Source organism: Diabrotica undecimpunctata, chromosome 1, assembly GCF_040954645.1.
Source record: "Diabrotica undecimpunctata isolate CICGRU chromosome 1, icDiaUnde3, whole genome shotgun sequence".
NCBI classification, from domain to species: Eukaryota; Metazoa; Arthropoda; class Insecta; order Coleoptera; family Chrysomelidae; genus Diabrotica; species Diabrotica undecimpunctata.
Window position 1 is genome coordinate 169,701,643 of NC_092803.1, and position 17,165 is coordinate 169,718,807.

The window sequence follows — 17,165 nt, forward strand, 5'->3', positions numbered from 1 at the left end:
GTCTTCTTCTTCTTCTTCTTGTGTAGACAGTTGCTCTTTTCCAATGTGCCACCAGTAACTGGTCATTCCATTATTTTCGTGGTTCCCTCTGATCGTCTTCTTATTGTGGAACCGTCTCTCGCGATCTTTACTACGGTACTGCTACTAAATGAATGCACGTATTTCCAGTGGGCCTCGTACATACTATGCTAATAAAGGATTGATGATATTGAAATTATTAGAGAAAAGAACCAAAATGACTATGTACTTAACATTAATTAGACCCCTAGTAACCTATGGCGGTGAGATCTGGGTAATTGCAAAGATTGAATAGGATAGAGAAGAATGTAGTAAATAATTTAGAATATCTTTCGAGGCAGGTATGACCAGACTATGAAGTAAAATTCTTCGTACTGTCAACTTAAATTTTACTTCTAAAGATATTCATCACATTTCGTATATTCTTATAATTAGTGAAAGGTTTTGGCTTTTTAATAAGCAGTTCCATATTAAGAAAAATCCAATACCAAAAATTTCAAACCCTAAGTGTACTCTAAACTCCCAAAATCAATCGGCAATGTTCTTTTTATTCCAATAACAAAAATCTAATCTTGATAAAACTGCTGTCGTCGTCCAGTCCGAAAATTTTAAGCGAATCTTGGAGAAAATTTTGTTGTATTAGCTTTATGGTTCAGACAGACAAGCGTGGTGAATGTTTGTGTTTTTATTACCCACCATATTTTCATGATATTGTTTCTCAGACATGTAATAATTGTCATCAGTAAGGTTCATACAGTAAAACAAAATAATAGTGGTCAGCAAAGAACCAACCACATGTAAAATAGAAATTGATGGCATCACTATTGAAAAAGCAATGGCAATAAAATACATGAGAATTACACTGTCCAACTATGGAGATCTGGACAAAGAAGTGAGAGATCAAGTACAAAAAGTATATAGACTGGCAGGATGCCTTAATAATAAAATGTAACGTACAGTGTATAAATGAATGGACATAAAATAGAAAAAGGAATGGAATAACCACGTAAGCAGAATGGGGGAGACCTGTGTCGTCAAAATAGCAAGAGATAAGTCACTAATCGGTAAAAGAAGTATCGGACAACCGCGCAAAATATGGAATGACAACCTTCCATAGAGGTATTAATCCGCCAATGAACAAGCAGAATTGTTTATAAAGAGGAAGAAGAAGAATAAAAAAATATAAAGCAAAAATGGGAAACAATCGTTTTAAAAAAGTATCCTTTCCCGGCTTACGCTTAAAAAACAAACTTCAAATCCCCCAACAAATCCTAAATACGATAATAAGGAATAGATTCGAAAAGTAAAAAATACAAAAACAAAGCCATAAAGACTAAATATCTCAGTGCAAAGGAAAACCCGTTTATAACAAGCCTAATAAGGAGCAACCCTTCAAATCTGTACTCAAATTATTGCCCTAGAAACTTACCTTTCAATGAACGAATAAATCGATTTGAATTCGATATACATCAATTGAGAGCCACTTCTACAAACAGATGCCAGTCTCCTCCCTGGAAAGTTCAAATACCAAAAGTAGATTTTACCTTACTTAACTATCCCAAACATTCACACAATCCTTCTGAAATACAACAACAATTCCGGTCTACCATCTCCAGATACCCTGATTTCAAACTAATTTTTACTGATGCCTCTAAAAGCAGTAATGGTGTAGCTGCTGCAGCTATTTTTGAAGACAACACCTCTGTCACTCGCCTAGCCAAGAAGTGTAGCATATATACTGGAGAACTGCAGGCAATCTTCAACGCACTGAACCAATGTACCAGCATTGATACAAACTTTCTTATTATATCAGATTCTCTAAGTGCCTTAAATGGTGTCAAGCAGATGTATCCTACTCATGCCAATTTAGCATTAATAAAAGACATGCTATACAATGCCCAAACATGTGGTAAAAACATAATATTTTTATGGGTACCATCCCATGTTGGGATAAAAGGTAATGAAGCAGCTGATAAAGCAGCAACAGAAACTATCAATAACATGACAATTCCTATTATGCAAAACATACCAATTACAGACCAAAAAACATTAATAAAAACTTACATTAACAAAACCTGGCAAGTAAAATGGAACCAAACAGAAGCAAAATTAAAAAGTATCAAACCAGATGTTACTTCTGCTTTACTACCGCTCCCAGCTAAAAGACATGACCAAGTAGTTATTAACAGACTGCGGCTAGGTCATACAAAATTTACACATGGATACATCATCTCCAAGGACCCTCAGCCGATTTGCCATACCTGTCAAATACCATTTTCAGTGCAACATATAATGATAGACTGTCCAGTGTACTCAACAGCAAGATCGACAGCAAAAATAAAACACAATTTGAAAGAAAATCTAAAAGAAGACATCAGCAATACAATAAATTTTATCAAAAATTGTAAACTGTATAACAAACTGTAACATAACATGAAATGTTTGTATTTTCCAAAACTGTTATGTAAATTTTAATAATATACTAAGGGTAACTTTTCTAAAATAAAGATATACCACCCCGCTAATAACCCTAGGGGTTGATGCGGTAAAAAAAAGCCATAAAGAGGCACGAGTCTAATAGGAAATGAATATAGATAAGAACAAAAAACCTGTATTTATTTATTTATTTATAATTTGCATGTAATTTTATGTTTTAAGTTATATTATGCAGTGACCAATAAGTACCTGCTAATAAATACCTGAATTACAATGTAACGATAACAGCTACATATATAAACACAACTGGCTCATACTTTAAGTATAGTATTTTTTAAAGAGTCTTACAACCATGAGGTATTTCGTATTTTTTACATACTTTTTGTTAGCTGTTTTTGCTCTTTCCAGCGTTGAAGCAGATCTTGGTAAGTAAACAAACGCGGTGAAATATAGTTTTTTTCTTTGTTTTTATGCAGACATTTATGGTTTCTATTATAAATATTAGATTGTTCCTTTCTATTATAAACATGAGATTTGTTTTGTTTTTAATACTTATTTTTAAATTTCTGGTACATATGTTATTATTTTCCATCAACATAGTTAAAATGTCTGGTCCTTTTAGGTACTAATTATTCATTTTTCTTTTAACTTTTGAGGAATTTATCATGTATATTAGATAATGAGCTCCTCCCTTCATTTTATATTCCTTGCGTTGTCATTTTTTATTATTAAATCATTAGTGATAGTCTTCTTCTTATTCTTCCTCTGTATAAGCAATTCGGCTTGTTCATTTGCGGATTAATACCTCTATGGAAGGTTGTCACTCCATATTTTGCGCGGTCGTCCGATACTTCTTTTGTCGATTGGTGACTTCTCTCTGGCTATTTTGACGACACGGGTTTCCCCTTTTTTTATTTTGTGTCCATTCATTTATAAACTGTACGTTACATTCTCTTCTAATGTCTTCACTTCTCTTTCGATCTCTTAGCGTATTTCCTGTAATTCTTCTCGGTGCTCTCATCTCTGCCGTTTCCAGTAGCCTTTGTGTTGTGACTGTGTTGGGTCTTGTTTCTGAGGCATATGTCATTATTGGTCTTACACTGGGTTTATAAATTCTTGACTTCATCTCAGTGTTAATGTGTCTGTTTCGCCATATAGTGTTATTAAGGCATCCTGCCACTCTATTTGCTTTTTGTACTTGATCTCTCACTTTTTTGTTCAGGTCTTTATAGCTGGACACTGTAATTCTCAAGTATTTTAATTCCATTACTTGTTCAATACTAATGCCATCACTTTCTATTTTACATCTGGTTGGTTCTTTGCTGACTACTATTGTTTTAGTTTTCTGAGATGAGATTGTCATATTAAATTCTTTTGCTATTATGTTAATTCTATGGACCAGTCTTTGCAGACTATCTATCAATATTGCATCGTCTACGTAACAGAGTATTTCTATTTCTTTGTTTCTAATTCTGTATCCTCTTCCTTTGTTAACGCTTTAGATGGTTTCATCCATAATTAAATTAAAAGAGCATGGGTCTCAATGAATCCTCTTGTCTTATTCCGCTGCCTATTTCTACAGGTTCTGTAAGTTGACCATCTATTCTGACTTCCATTTTGTTGTTTTGGTAGATGTGTTTGATAGTTTTTATAATATTTCTGGGAACTTCTCTATTATACAGAAAATGGATTACATCTTTGAGTCTTACTCTGTCAAACGCGTTCTTTAGGTCAATTAGACACAGAAATGCTGGTCTATTATACTCTAGTGATTTCTCAGTAATTTGCTTTATAACGAATATTGCATCTGTACACGATCTTCCACTAGGAAAACCCTGTTGTTCATCTCCTAAACTTATCCTTTGATTTATTAGCACTTTTTAAGCACAACTCAAATTTTAGTTGTAAGCTTAAGGTTAGTATTTAACAAGTTTATTCCTCTGTAGTTTTTTGGCTGTTTTTTATCCCCTTTTTTGAATAGTAGAATTAGTTCGCTCTTTCTCCATTCTTCCAGTATTTTATTGTTTTATAATTTTATTAATTAATCTTGTTAATTGTTCTGTCATTCCTGCTCCACAATATTTCAATAATTCAAATAAATAGAATTATATTAAATTCTTCATTTGTGGTAATTTCTGGTATTTCCGGTTCTAGCGTCGTTTGTTCTTCCTCTGCATAGAGCTTTTTTATGTAGTCAATCCACGTATCCTTTTCTATGTGATTTGGTTTTATTAGTTGCTTTACCTACGTTCTTTGACCTTTTATGAAGCTCCATAGTTCCTTTTGCAGACCGTAAAAATCATGTTCCATTTCTTTCGAAAAGCGTTCTCAGTGATCATTTTTTATTTTTCTTACAAGTACATGTGTTTCGTTTCTAATTGTCTTGTAATTATAATATGTCTCTTGTATTTTTGTTGACATGTATTTCAGGTAAGTTTTTTTCTTTTCTTTACATTTTTCTTTTACTTCTGTACAAAACCATGGAGTTCTTCTAAGCATTCGACTTTTATCTTTGTGGTGTATTCTGATGCTTTGTTATCGCATATATGTGTTTTCAGTCGGATTTTGCACAATACCAATTTAGGATCGCTTCATATTTCTGCTGATGTTAATGCTCTTATATCCAAGATTTGAGATAGGTGTAACTCTCTATCGACAGAATATAGTCTATTATAGATCTTTGTTCTCTATTGGTCTCAAAAGTGTATTTGTATTGTTCTTTGTGAGGGAAATATGTATTATCAAGACTTATTTCGTTTATGCTGCAGAGGTGCGTCAGAAGGTCTCCGTTTTTATTTCTGATATTTTTATTATATCGCTCTTTTATTCCTGGAACTATATCATTGCTAACACAGGCGTTAAAATCACCCATAATGATTATGTATTCCTCATTTGGGGTCTCTTTTATTACAGTCTGAAGGTGTTTGTAGAAGTTTTCCCTTGTGGTGGTATTTCTGTTATTCTCTGGTGCATCCATTTCTATCACATTCAGAGGTTTAACATCTAGTTTAACTTTTACACTTACTATTTTTTCAGAGGTATATTTACATTCTGGTATTTGGTGTAAAAATTTTCTGTGCACGAACAGGGCGACTCCTTCTTTGGCTCTGGTTTCTTTCGCAACACCACTATAAATCATCAGATATTCGTCTAGCATAATTTGACCCTTTCCTTTTTTTTCGTCTCTTGTAGTACGCATACGTCTATATTTTTTTTACAAACTCTTTTGCAATTTCCTACTCTTTTGTGTTTAGAGACTCACCGTTCCAAGTACCGATGCGAAGTATATTTCTCGTTTTCCGAAAATTCGTTGTCCTCTTTTCGCGTTAGTCGTCGTAATAAAACCATTTCTGTTCGGAGGCATAATCCTGTTTTTATAAGGTGTATGCTGTAGACCTCCACCTCCTTTATTGGCAATAGGGACCGGCAACAGTTCTGTCGAGTTACTCGATCCACCCAAAAAACTGCAGGTGGAGTTATGACTGATATTGACGAATAGTATTTACTAGGAATCCATCTTTATGATGATTTTTTGCATTTATATCAATTCGATAAACAATATTTTTGTTTGATTAATGTCGATCCGTCTATTCAGCACAGTTGATGCCCGCCTATAAATAAATTGTTGATTTTTTATCATTTTGTATCATTGAAACACTTATAGATAAACTTTGAAAAACATAGTATATGATAGAACTAATGACAATAAAAAATGAGCTTAATAAGTTGTCTTGATACGCGCCCTTGAAAGGAATTTTAAATGCATTGTCAAATGTCACTATTATTTATTAAATAGCGTAATTTTTATATTTTCATTCATTACAATTTATTACGACTCCATTACTAATATACCTATATGAAATTACCAGGGAGTATAAATTATGTAGAACTTTAATAACAAAAGGAGCTATTTGTAAATATACAATAAAAATGAAAAGAAAAAATTATAAAAAAACACATATAAATACATGAGAGACATGTTAGATTTTAAGTGTCACCGAAAAAGTAAAATTACATTTTTATTTAACTCTAATAACTTTGGTTTAAAGATCGAATGATATTTTTTATTAAATGAAACGAATGCACCAACTCATAGTATTCAACAACATTTTTATATTTAACCTAATCTGCTATATTTGTCTCCTATGGATTCGCAATCATTTACCTTAGAAACTATTAATTGAATTTTCCCATTTCACTGATGTGGGTTCCCTATCTGATTATAAACTGATACTTTTCATACAACTTTTAAAGGTTTGATCTGCAGAATAGATCTTGATTATCTCGCAATTCTAACATTTTATATGGTTTATATGGTTATGGACTCGTGATTCGATTTACCTTAGAAACTATTAATTGAATTTTCCCATTTCACTGATGTGGGTTCCCTATCTGATTATAAATTGATACTTTTCATACAACTTTTAAAGGTTTGATCTGCAGAATAGATCTTGATTATCTCGCAATTCTAACATTTTATATGGTTTATATGGTTATGGACTCGTGATTCGAGACGCTTAGCAATTTTTACTTTTTCTTTCTTCTTCTTCTCATGTCGCCGTCTCCTTTCGAAGGTTGGCGATCCAAATGGCAATTGTAGTTTTGGAAAGTGCTGCGCGACAGATTTCTGCGGATGAGCGGTCGAACCATCTCCCTAGGTCTTTCAGACACGAGTTCTGGCGTCTTCCTACTGATCTTTTGCCCTGTACTTTTCCTTCCAGTATAACTTAAAGTAATTCATATCTTTCGCCTCTCAACACATGACCCAAGTATTGCATTTTCCTCTCTTTGATTATTCTTAGTAATTCTTTTTGTTTACACATGCGACGAAGTACGTCAACATTAGTAACTCTTTGTACCCATGGAATTCTCAGCATCCGTCTGAATATATACATCTCAAAGGCATCTATTCTTTTTTCTATTTCAGAGTCCATTGTCGAACTTTCACAGCCATACAGTAAGACAGAAAAAAACGTAATATCTGATCATTCGGATTCTAAGCTGTAGACTAAGGTCTGATCTTGTAAAAAATGTTTTCATGCTCATGAATGTTTTCCTTGTTTGTTCGATTCTTAATAGGATTTTTTTTAGATTACACTGACTATTAATACTTGCTCCCAAATATTTTATGGAATTTACCTGTTCTATTATTTGACCCTTGGCATGGGCATTTGGCACTTTTTCTTTAACTGTTGCTATTTGATGTTCTCAAAGTAGGTCTTTGTTAGGAGTATACCACTGAGCTTTGATTATATCGCTAAGTATTCGATTTTGGGCTCTTTGGATGCAAGCCATGTTACTCTTACTAGTTCAAGCTTACATTTGTAGGCCATAAGATCATACTGGTTTGAGTATTTAGCTAATATGGTAGTCTTATTTCTATAATTTTCTTTTTAATATGTTCCTGCTATTCTAGTTCGCTATCAAGACGTAGCCTAAAGTATTTTATTTCTTTTAAGGAACAGTTTCGCCTGAAAAGCTGGCGAGTCGGGAATGAATGAATGAATCCTGGGAAAAAAAGTGCACCATGATAAATACATACATTGGTGGAATCCAAAGTTCAGAAAGCTGGAAACTGTTAAAAAATTTAAGAAACAACAAAAAAAGAGATATTATCCAGTCCATATCACCGCAAACTTGGGAAGAATACTTTAAAGATTTACTAACAGAGACAAGAGAGCCCTTCAAACAGATAGAGAACTATGGTTTACAAGGCGTCAGGCTGATAGGGTCACCAATTAGAATAAATGAGAGAGAAGTCGAAACCGTATGTAGACATCTAAAGAATGGCAAATCACCTGGCCCCGGAAATGTAGCTCCGGAACGCATTAAACATGGACCCAAAATACTAATTCAACGACTACGACAACTTTTCCAGGAATGCATAAATAAACATGAAATACCTGAGGAATGGAAAGAATCGCATATGAGCACCATCCATAAAAAGGGAGATAAATCGAAACCTGAAAACTATAGAGGAATTGCAGTTACTAGTAGTATTAGCAGAATATATGGGAAAATAATAAAAAATCGAATAGAAGAAGAATACCAAGATATGGAAGCCGAAGAACAGGCTGGTTTTCGTGCAGGTTGATCTACAATAGACCATGTCTTCTCTATTGCTCAGATAATTGAAAAGAAAGTTGCTCGTGGCCAAGAAGTCCATCTGACGTTCGTAGACCTTAAGAAAGCATATGATAGTATCCCGCTTGATAAATTATGGGAGGCACTGGGGAAAACAAATATAAATATAGAATTGATTGAAGCAGTAAAAACGTTGTACTACCAACAAACAACAAGAATTAAAACAGGAAATCTGATAACACCGGGATTCAAAGTGACTAAAGGACTAAGACAAGGATGCTGTATATCCCCAACATTATTCAAAATATACCTCGAAGCAGCACTCAACAAATGGAAGAAAAAATGTACGAATATGGGCATACCACTAATAGACTTAACTTTGTACACTCTGTGCTTTGCAGATGACCAGGTCATCATCGCACAGGACTCTGAAGACCTTAGTTACATGATGCGAAAACTATTAGAAGAGTTTACAGAGTGGGGTTTGGAAGTGAATATGGAAAAAACTGAGTACATGAGTATCGGAGGAGATCAACATAACCTTCTCGTAGAGAAAAATCAAGAGATCAAACTATGTGATAACTACAAATACCTAGGAGTAAAAATCACTCAAGACGGAAAATTAGATGCAGCCATTAAGGAACGAAATACACAGGGAAGGAAAGGCATAGCCTTACTAAACAGCATACTGTGGGATAAAAACATCTCTAAAGACAACAAAAGAAGAATATACAACACCATAATAAAAAGTATCACAACATATGGATGCGAAGTGTGGCCCCTAAAAGACAGATCAGAGAAAATGCTTAGAGCAACAGAAATGGACTTCTGGCGCCGCTCGGCGGGAATCTCCAGACGCGACAGAATAACAAACGAGAGAGTCCGAGAAATCATGGGGGTTACACATAATATTGTTGATGACATCAAAACGACACAACTCAGATGGTACGGACACGTAAGGAGAATGCCGGAGAATAGAATACCAAGACAAATTCTTGAATGGCAACCAAGAGGTAGGCGAAGACCAGGAAGGCCTAGAAGAAGTTGGAGAGAAGGAGTTGATAAAGAAATCAGAGAAAGAGAACTGGAAGACGATCTATGGAACGATAGAATGAGATGGAGATTGGAAATCGGAAGACGTCGAAGAACTTTGTAAACCGAAATTATATATAAGCTGGCGAGTTTAATATTTTCCGTACCAGAAAAAGAGGTCTTCCTCAGAGGCCTGAGTTTCTCAAAATTGCATTTATGATATTCTTAGCTTACCTACTTTGATTTACAATACTATTGATCAGGTTCTTCATGCATCATAGCCACTTCTTATACTTTGTTACTTGTTAAATGCCAAACAACTTGCTCATGAACGGTTCCGTAGATAATACTTAAAAACTTTAGTACAGTACTATACCTTTTATTTTGCTAACAGAACTAGAAAATTTTTTAGCCAATAAAAAATGGGCATCTATTTATTTATTACTTTATACTTAGTTTGGTTTTAAAAACACGAAATCTTACTATGTTTTTTTATTACAGGTTTAGGGGACCCATGTGTACCTCACAGCAAACCTCCTGTAGAGCAATGCGGACCAGGATTGAGATGTTGTGGATATCTTAAAAAATGTGTCAAAATAGATGAAACTACCACAGCAGGTTCTAAATAATATCTAATTAAATGTGCTGTATAATTCTAGATTGGTTTGTAACGTTACATAAGTCATAAATAAACATAAGCAAAAATAGTTTGTCGTTTTCACTGATATGAAAAATATTCTAAGGGTGAAAAATATATGTATTTTCCTCTTTTCCTCTAAAGTAAACTAACTGTATACCAACAAAAAAGTTTCCACTTAAACAACTATCTTAATTTTAATCAGGGAACCACTTATTTGTAAATAGTAACACGGCATAATATTGCCACATAATTATGTTTTACTAGAAACCGTAGAAATTACAGTAAATTGTTAACTCAACGAACTATAAAACTGATCACATGTCGGTTCTTGGTAAAATAGGAATGAAAATAAAAAGACATCTATATAATTAGTAAAGAGTTTGGATTAAACATTGAATATTTATGGCAAACATCAACCAAAAATTTATTTCAGAAAAGAATCCAAAATAGAAATAAATCAAATTCTTGGACCATGGTTCCACTTTTATCTCCTGACGTAGCCGTGTTTGATCGGCTTCTTGTATTATGCTTATAGCATTAGCCTATTCCATTAACGCATTCGGAGGGGCGGTTCACATAGCTCCCACGACAATCAAGCATCCAAACCTTTACATGCACTAAGAAGCCGAATTGATCCAAACTGCTACATCTTGGTCCACTATATCATGAGCTATAACTCTTAGATATAACAAAATGTTTATACTTTTTCCTAGAAAAGCATCTACTTCTGCTCACATAATTGTCTACATCTGCCAAGGGTCGTTTTAGCCTTCTGTGTGACATTTTGATATGTGGATTCCACGTTAGTTTCTAGTAAAATATTACACCTCACTACTTAAGCTGACTTATAAATTAAATATGCACTTTCCTAAGTACCGATGGATGTAGTCCTTGTAGTTGGTTTTCTTTTGGTAATGGTAAGAACTCCCATTTTTTGCAGGTGAACCCTTAGGTCGTTAGCCTTATACCAGTTATTTACCTTTTGCATTTGTTTTAAGACTGTATTGACAAAACTCCTTTTCAATAGTGGTGCTAGATTATCAACATAACCCAGACAGTAAAAACCATCGTTGGACAGGTTTGTTAAGGAATCGTCTGCTAGTGTTGCTTAGAAAAGTGAAGATAATACTCCTTCTCGCCACGCCTCGACAATGGCTCCACTTAGCGTGGACACGGTGGACTCATTTCTTAAGATCTTTGTCAACTGGTATATAAACGTAGGGACACTTATTTCTTTTAGCGCTTCCGTCAGAGATTCGAATAAGACATTATTAGACGCTTCTTACACGTCTAAAAAAGTCACTACCACTATCTCTTTGTCCTCCATTGTCTTCAAGAACAATCTACTGAGATCCTCCAGCGCAAAACCTATTAAATTTTTTGGCTGGTATGCATACTATCAATGAGTGGTGTATCCTTCAGAACTTCATATCTGATGTACCTATCTAAAAGCCTTTCTAACGTTTCTACTAGAAAAAAAAATATCCTTTGCCTTTGACGTTTACTCTACTCTACGCATCAATTACTCTACTGAGTTTTAGTACTTATATAGATAACCTACACCCTTTTGCCATGCCACTGGTATATGTCTCTAAGCCAAAATAGCTTTATAAATTTTACTTAGATGTGGTATTTTTACACCTACACTAATAATTTTATTTATAACATATTCGTCGGCTTATTCTCAGAAAAAGCCGTTCAAATATTTTGAATATCATAGGCAATATGATACATACTTGCCTGTGATCCATATTTGGTTTTGGTATATTGTTTCAGAGTCTCAGAGATTTGACCTATAAAAATCATACGAACAAGCTGAATCTCGCTGAGAATGCCAATTTTGGGACCCCAAAAAAGATCGAAAAAAATTAACTACTTTAACCCCCCGGCTTTCCCCTAAAACGTCATATCGTAGGGGGGTGGGAAACGAAAAAAATCGATTTATTAAAAATCTTTACGCAGTAGAAAAAATATTTTAAATAAAAAATGTAGCTGAGATAATTTTAAACAAAAATGTTTATTAGCAGTTTTTGCGTAGAATAAACCGTTCTTTTAGAAACAACACTTGAATCTAACTAATCTAATTTTAAATAAAATTTGTATCACGGTATTAATTTTTATTGACGGTAAAAATTCAATATGTTTTGATCAGAGTGTCCTATCGTCACAGACCCAAACTCTTAATTGGTGAAGAGTGCAACTTTCGTATGTAATTTTTGTATTTTGTCGCAAAAATATAGTTTTTGTAAATTTAAATAAATGATGCGCGATTTTTGCCATTTTTTACGATTTTCTTCAGATCAATGAAATGTGTCACGTTTATTGAGCAGTCATAGTGAAATTTTTTTTGTTAGTGCCTAACCTTCAACACCTATAACATGAAATTTTGATTTTGGGTTTCGGCAATAAATATGAAGGTTTCGAAATATTCCTAAACAACGCAGAATTTAAACTTTGTGGACTTTAAAGGTCCTGGAATTTAATCAAAGGACTCCACAAAGGTAGTATCACATAGAATTTTTAGCTGAAGTTGTGTTATTTTGAAGAAGGTACTTGTGTAATCAAAAAGAAGCAGTTTTAAACGTTTTATATTGTTTGTAATATAAAAGTTAGAGGATGACATTTGACCTTTATTAAATTTTAACAATCGGTACGAATCGATTCTTTTTGTGACAGATATTCTTTTAATTTTTTAGTTCCCATTTAATGTATAATTTTGTTAGTATTTCTTCAAGCAGTTATTAATTTAAACCTGCTTAGAGTAAATAAATGATGACTAAAAACGAATTGATTCTGAAATTATTGAAAGTACAAGATTGGAGTGCTCAAATTCCAGTGCTCAAAGTCCTAACTTTACAAATTTTGCCTTAAAAGATATAAAATAAAATAGACAAGTAAAAAACTAAGTTCTTACTTTCAGAAACTTTATTGTTATACTTCATTCAACTTTATAAAGACGTATAATACTGATTTTGTGAAGAACTAATTTTTCTCATTCTCACTATATACGTTTATTTACTCCAGTAAATGACCGATTTGAAATGTAAATTTCCTCGGCACGACCGATTTGCGTGAAAATTTGGATTTAGGTTCATCCTATTTTATACAACTATTTAAAGATCTTCGCAAGGGGGGTTTTTATAAGGGTACAAATTATGTGGTAAAAAATTAAAACAGTAAAGAAATTTTACTGTCACTAAAGTGTAATTTAATGTCACTGTATAATTAAATAAATCTAAATATTTGCTGGCCTAATTCTCCAGCTTCGATGTCTCAAATTAAAAGAATTTGACGTTAATCGTTTTTATTACAGAAACTAATCGATTTTTTATGTTATTCTTTTTGAAATCAAACTTTGTGTTTCATTTATACATAAGTTATTTTAGATCATTCAGTAATTATAGGAAATTACCCAGTCTGAAAAATTACTTTCAGTTTTGATTTGTAAGCATTTCGAATAACCTTTGAATAATTTAAAAGTTTCTGCAAATTGGATTGGAATATTTTGTATATTTGTATGAGATATTATTGCAAAGGGATTCCCAATGATTTTTTAATGGCGCAGACATTAGTAATTCAGCCAGTTGCAATAGATTTTCTAATTAAAAAAATATACAATCATATTCCTAATACAAAATTAACGGATAATTAATACAAGAAAATACGATCAGGAAACATACGGGATCACCAGCTTCTCGTCTAGGGGCCCCCATTAATACATTTTTAGTAGACAAACAACAAACAAAACTGGACAATGAATAAAGTATTAAAATATTTAGGATAAACGAAGGATACAAATCTAAACTTGAAATCCAGACGATCATGAAAAGTTTCATGCTCGCATACTAATCTTAGAAGCGAATAGAACTGTATATGTGTCTGAAAAGAAATCGATAATGATATTGTATATTTGTTGTGAGCCTGTATCCAGCAGAAACTGGATATTGAATGGTGCATACATATTAAATTTAATAAAAATTTTTGGAGAGTTTGAATGCTGTTGAAACTGCTGTGCTGTCGCCCAGTTTACCGCAATTCCCAATGTTTGCTGCTAATGTGCGTATATTCAGTAACGCAATTAAAGAAAATTCTATACAGGTACAATTACACAGTTATTACTCAATTAAAATACTTCTTCTTGACTGGCTTTACAACTTGCGGTGAGTCTTCGCCGCATCCACTATAGCCCTTCACCTTCTACGATCTCGCGATTCCATTTCCCATTGTTTTACCCCAATCCTAGATAAATCAGCTTCAGCATCATCCTTCCATCTTTTTTGGGATGGCCTACTGATCTTCTACCGTCAGGTCTCTCAAAAAACACTGTCTTTAACACTCTGTCTTCCTCTGATCTTACCACATGACCTGCCCATCTTATCCGGTTAGCTGTTATATTTCTGACGATATTTTCAGTACCATAAAGAATCACCAATTCAGCATAGCCTTTTCCACTATTCTGTAAATCCATCTCTTTGGAGTCCAAATATCATTCTAAGAACCTTCCTTTCAAACACTAGCAGGTTATTTATTTCCCGTTGATGTAGAGCCCATGTTTCAGTTCCATATGTAATAACTGGGCAAATAATTGGCTTCTACAGTCTTAATTTAGATTTTCTTTTAATATCTCTACTTAAATATTCATATTATGGAAAGAGAAAAAGTATATGCTAAAATTAAAAATAAAAATAAAAAAATAAATTTGACAAAATACAAACAACTAGTTAGGGTAGATTAGGTTGGGTTAGGTTAGCCTACTAATGAAGGAAATACCCAACTGGGAATGATGCCGAACTAGGAGCGATGAGTGTCTTCTACGCGCTACCTGGAATGAGACAGGGAGCCTCCTTGCTGATGAATAGAGTGTGGATGTTCATGAATGGAGAATGAATGAATAAAGGTAGTGCTTCAGAAGTGATGCCGGCCTTACAGCGGCCATTCGGCTTCCAGATCGCTGGATGACAGAGGATGGTCTTGTTTTTTCCATTAAGACATGTCGGTTGATAATGTTCTCCGCCATTTTCCGACTTCCAATCGCTACTTTGTCCGGTCGTTTTATAGGTCCTCTTCGGTTTCTTTCTTCTCTCAGTTCTTTGTGTTTTCCCTCTCTCCAACTTATTTTCGGTCTACCCCGTTTTCTCTTTCCTTTTGGTTGCCATTTTAGTATTTCTGTTGGTATTCCTTGTTCATTCATTCTTTGTATATCTCCGAACCAGATAAATTGTTTTGTTTATAAGTTATCTGTGATTATTTGTTTAATTCTCAATATTTCTCTAATGCACTCATTGTTAATCCTTTCTCTGTTAGATCTTTATGCCATTCTCATATAAAAAATATATTTTCCATGCTCTCAGCGTTGCTAATGTTCTTTCTTTTAGTGGCCCTATTTCACAGCTGTATAGAGTAATACTTTTTAGTTATTGCAGTTTCACAACTTTATATAAATATTATGGAAATATCATCATACTTTCTGTTTGTTTTGTTATCCCTCGTATAGTTAACCAAAATTTCGCTTACAAAAACCTAGACACTATCGAACAATAAACGGTTGTTAAACAATGTTTCAAACGATAGTGTTGATTGATACAGTGTTGTGAACAAAGAACCACAGAACAATGAGTGTCTTTCGTTAAGATTGCAGATAGCTTGAGTAATTATTATCGCAAACGCGTCGCGCATTTGTAAAAAACAATTCGTTAACTAACCACCCTCTCCAGCACAGATTAGTTCCATCTGCCAACCGGCACGTCGTGTCTTACGGGGTAGCGGCCCGCTACGCTATCGTCAATACTTATGTTCTTATATGTCGAAGAAGACGTCATTTGTGGTAGCTGCTGCTACCACTTCATGGGGTAACGTACAACTTATACTATTTGTTAAAAAAATTACGTTACTGATATATATCGAGTACTGTTTACTGTTATATACATTTTATTGCAAATTTATCTTGTGGGCTGAACCATTTTATATTCTGTCGTGATTTTAACTTTTAAAAGAACATTTTACGTTTATAAACGTTCATTTTAGAGTATTTACTGTATTGTGTAGATGTATATTTTTTTACCATTAATCGATATGTATATCTATATATATTTTTTATATTAATTTGCCTTATAGTCAAAATTATCCTATTGCTTTACATCGTTTATTATGTGGCAATCCGCTGTGAATATTTGGTTACCTATAGCATTTTTATACGTTAATTCATTCGCCTTTTGTAAGGCATCATTACAGTTGTAAATAAGCTCTTGTTTTTGTATCTTTTACTATATTAATAGAATCTCAAGAATGAAACGTCAATTAACTTATTTTAACCTTCAATTGTGGCTTATTCCCATTAAGATAGTTACATATTAACTTTAAAATGCCACTAATTTGTAGATATTAATGATTTATTAGAATTAAATGTATATACAATCTTCTATTTTATGTCACTTGCTTTAAATATAGCTTAGTTACAGTCTTCTTGCTTATTTTTTTGTATATCGTAATAACCAATGCGAAAGGGAGCAATCAGAAGGTTCCAAATTGAACAAGGACATTATATCTGCTTTCTGGTGATCTCATATGTTATATAGAGGTCATGTTATATAGGTGTTATATATCGTGTGTGCAAAAAGCGACATTACTATAATCTCATACATCCCCTTTTTATTTTTTTTGTCGATGGATTGGTCCAATAAAATACTGTTTAACATTCTAATGGGTTTTTTAGCTGTTATATTTCTGTCTCTTACTGCTTTGTCCAATGTTCCTTTGTACAAAATATTGATACCTACTACTACATATTTGTAGTTATATCAATGCTTTATCGTGGTTCTGTCGTTTAATATGAGGTCTTTTTTTGTCCTCCAATGCACAAGTATTTAATTTTATTTTTATTGACTTCTAGACCCCATAATATATCCATATTCTTCCTCATATATTGGGCCATAAAGTTTGTCATCATAATCTTCAA

The 17,165-nt window shown here is 33.4% G+C and overlaps 1 long non-coding RNA gene across 1 annotated transcript; it reads left to right on the forward strand.

The window, feature by feature from the left end:
• Window positions 1-2,708: 2,708 nt before the first annotated feature.
• Window positions 2,709-10,277, forward strand: LOC140441290 (uncharacterized). Its single transcript, XR_011950977.1, has 2 exons — window positions 2,709-2,879; window positions 10,072-10,277. It is a non-coding gene; the product is annotated as an uncharacterized lncRNA (long non-coding RNA).
• The last annotated feature ends 6,888 nt before the right edge of the window (window positions 10,278-17,165 follow it).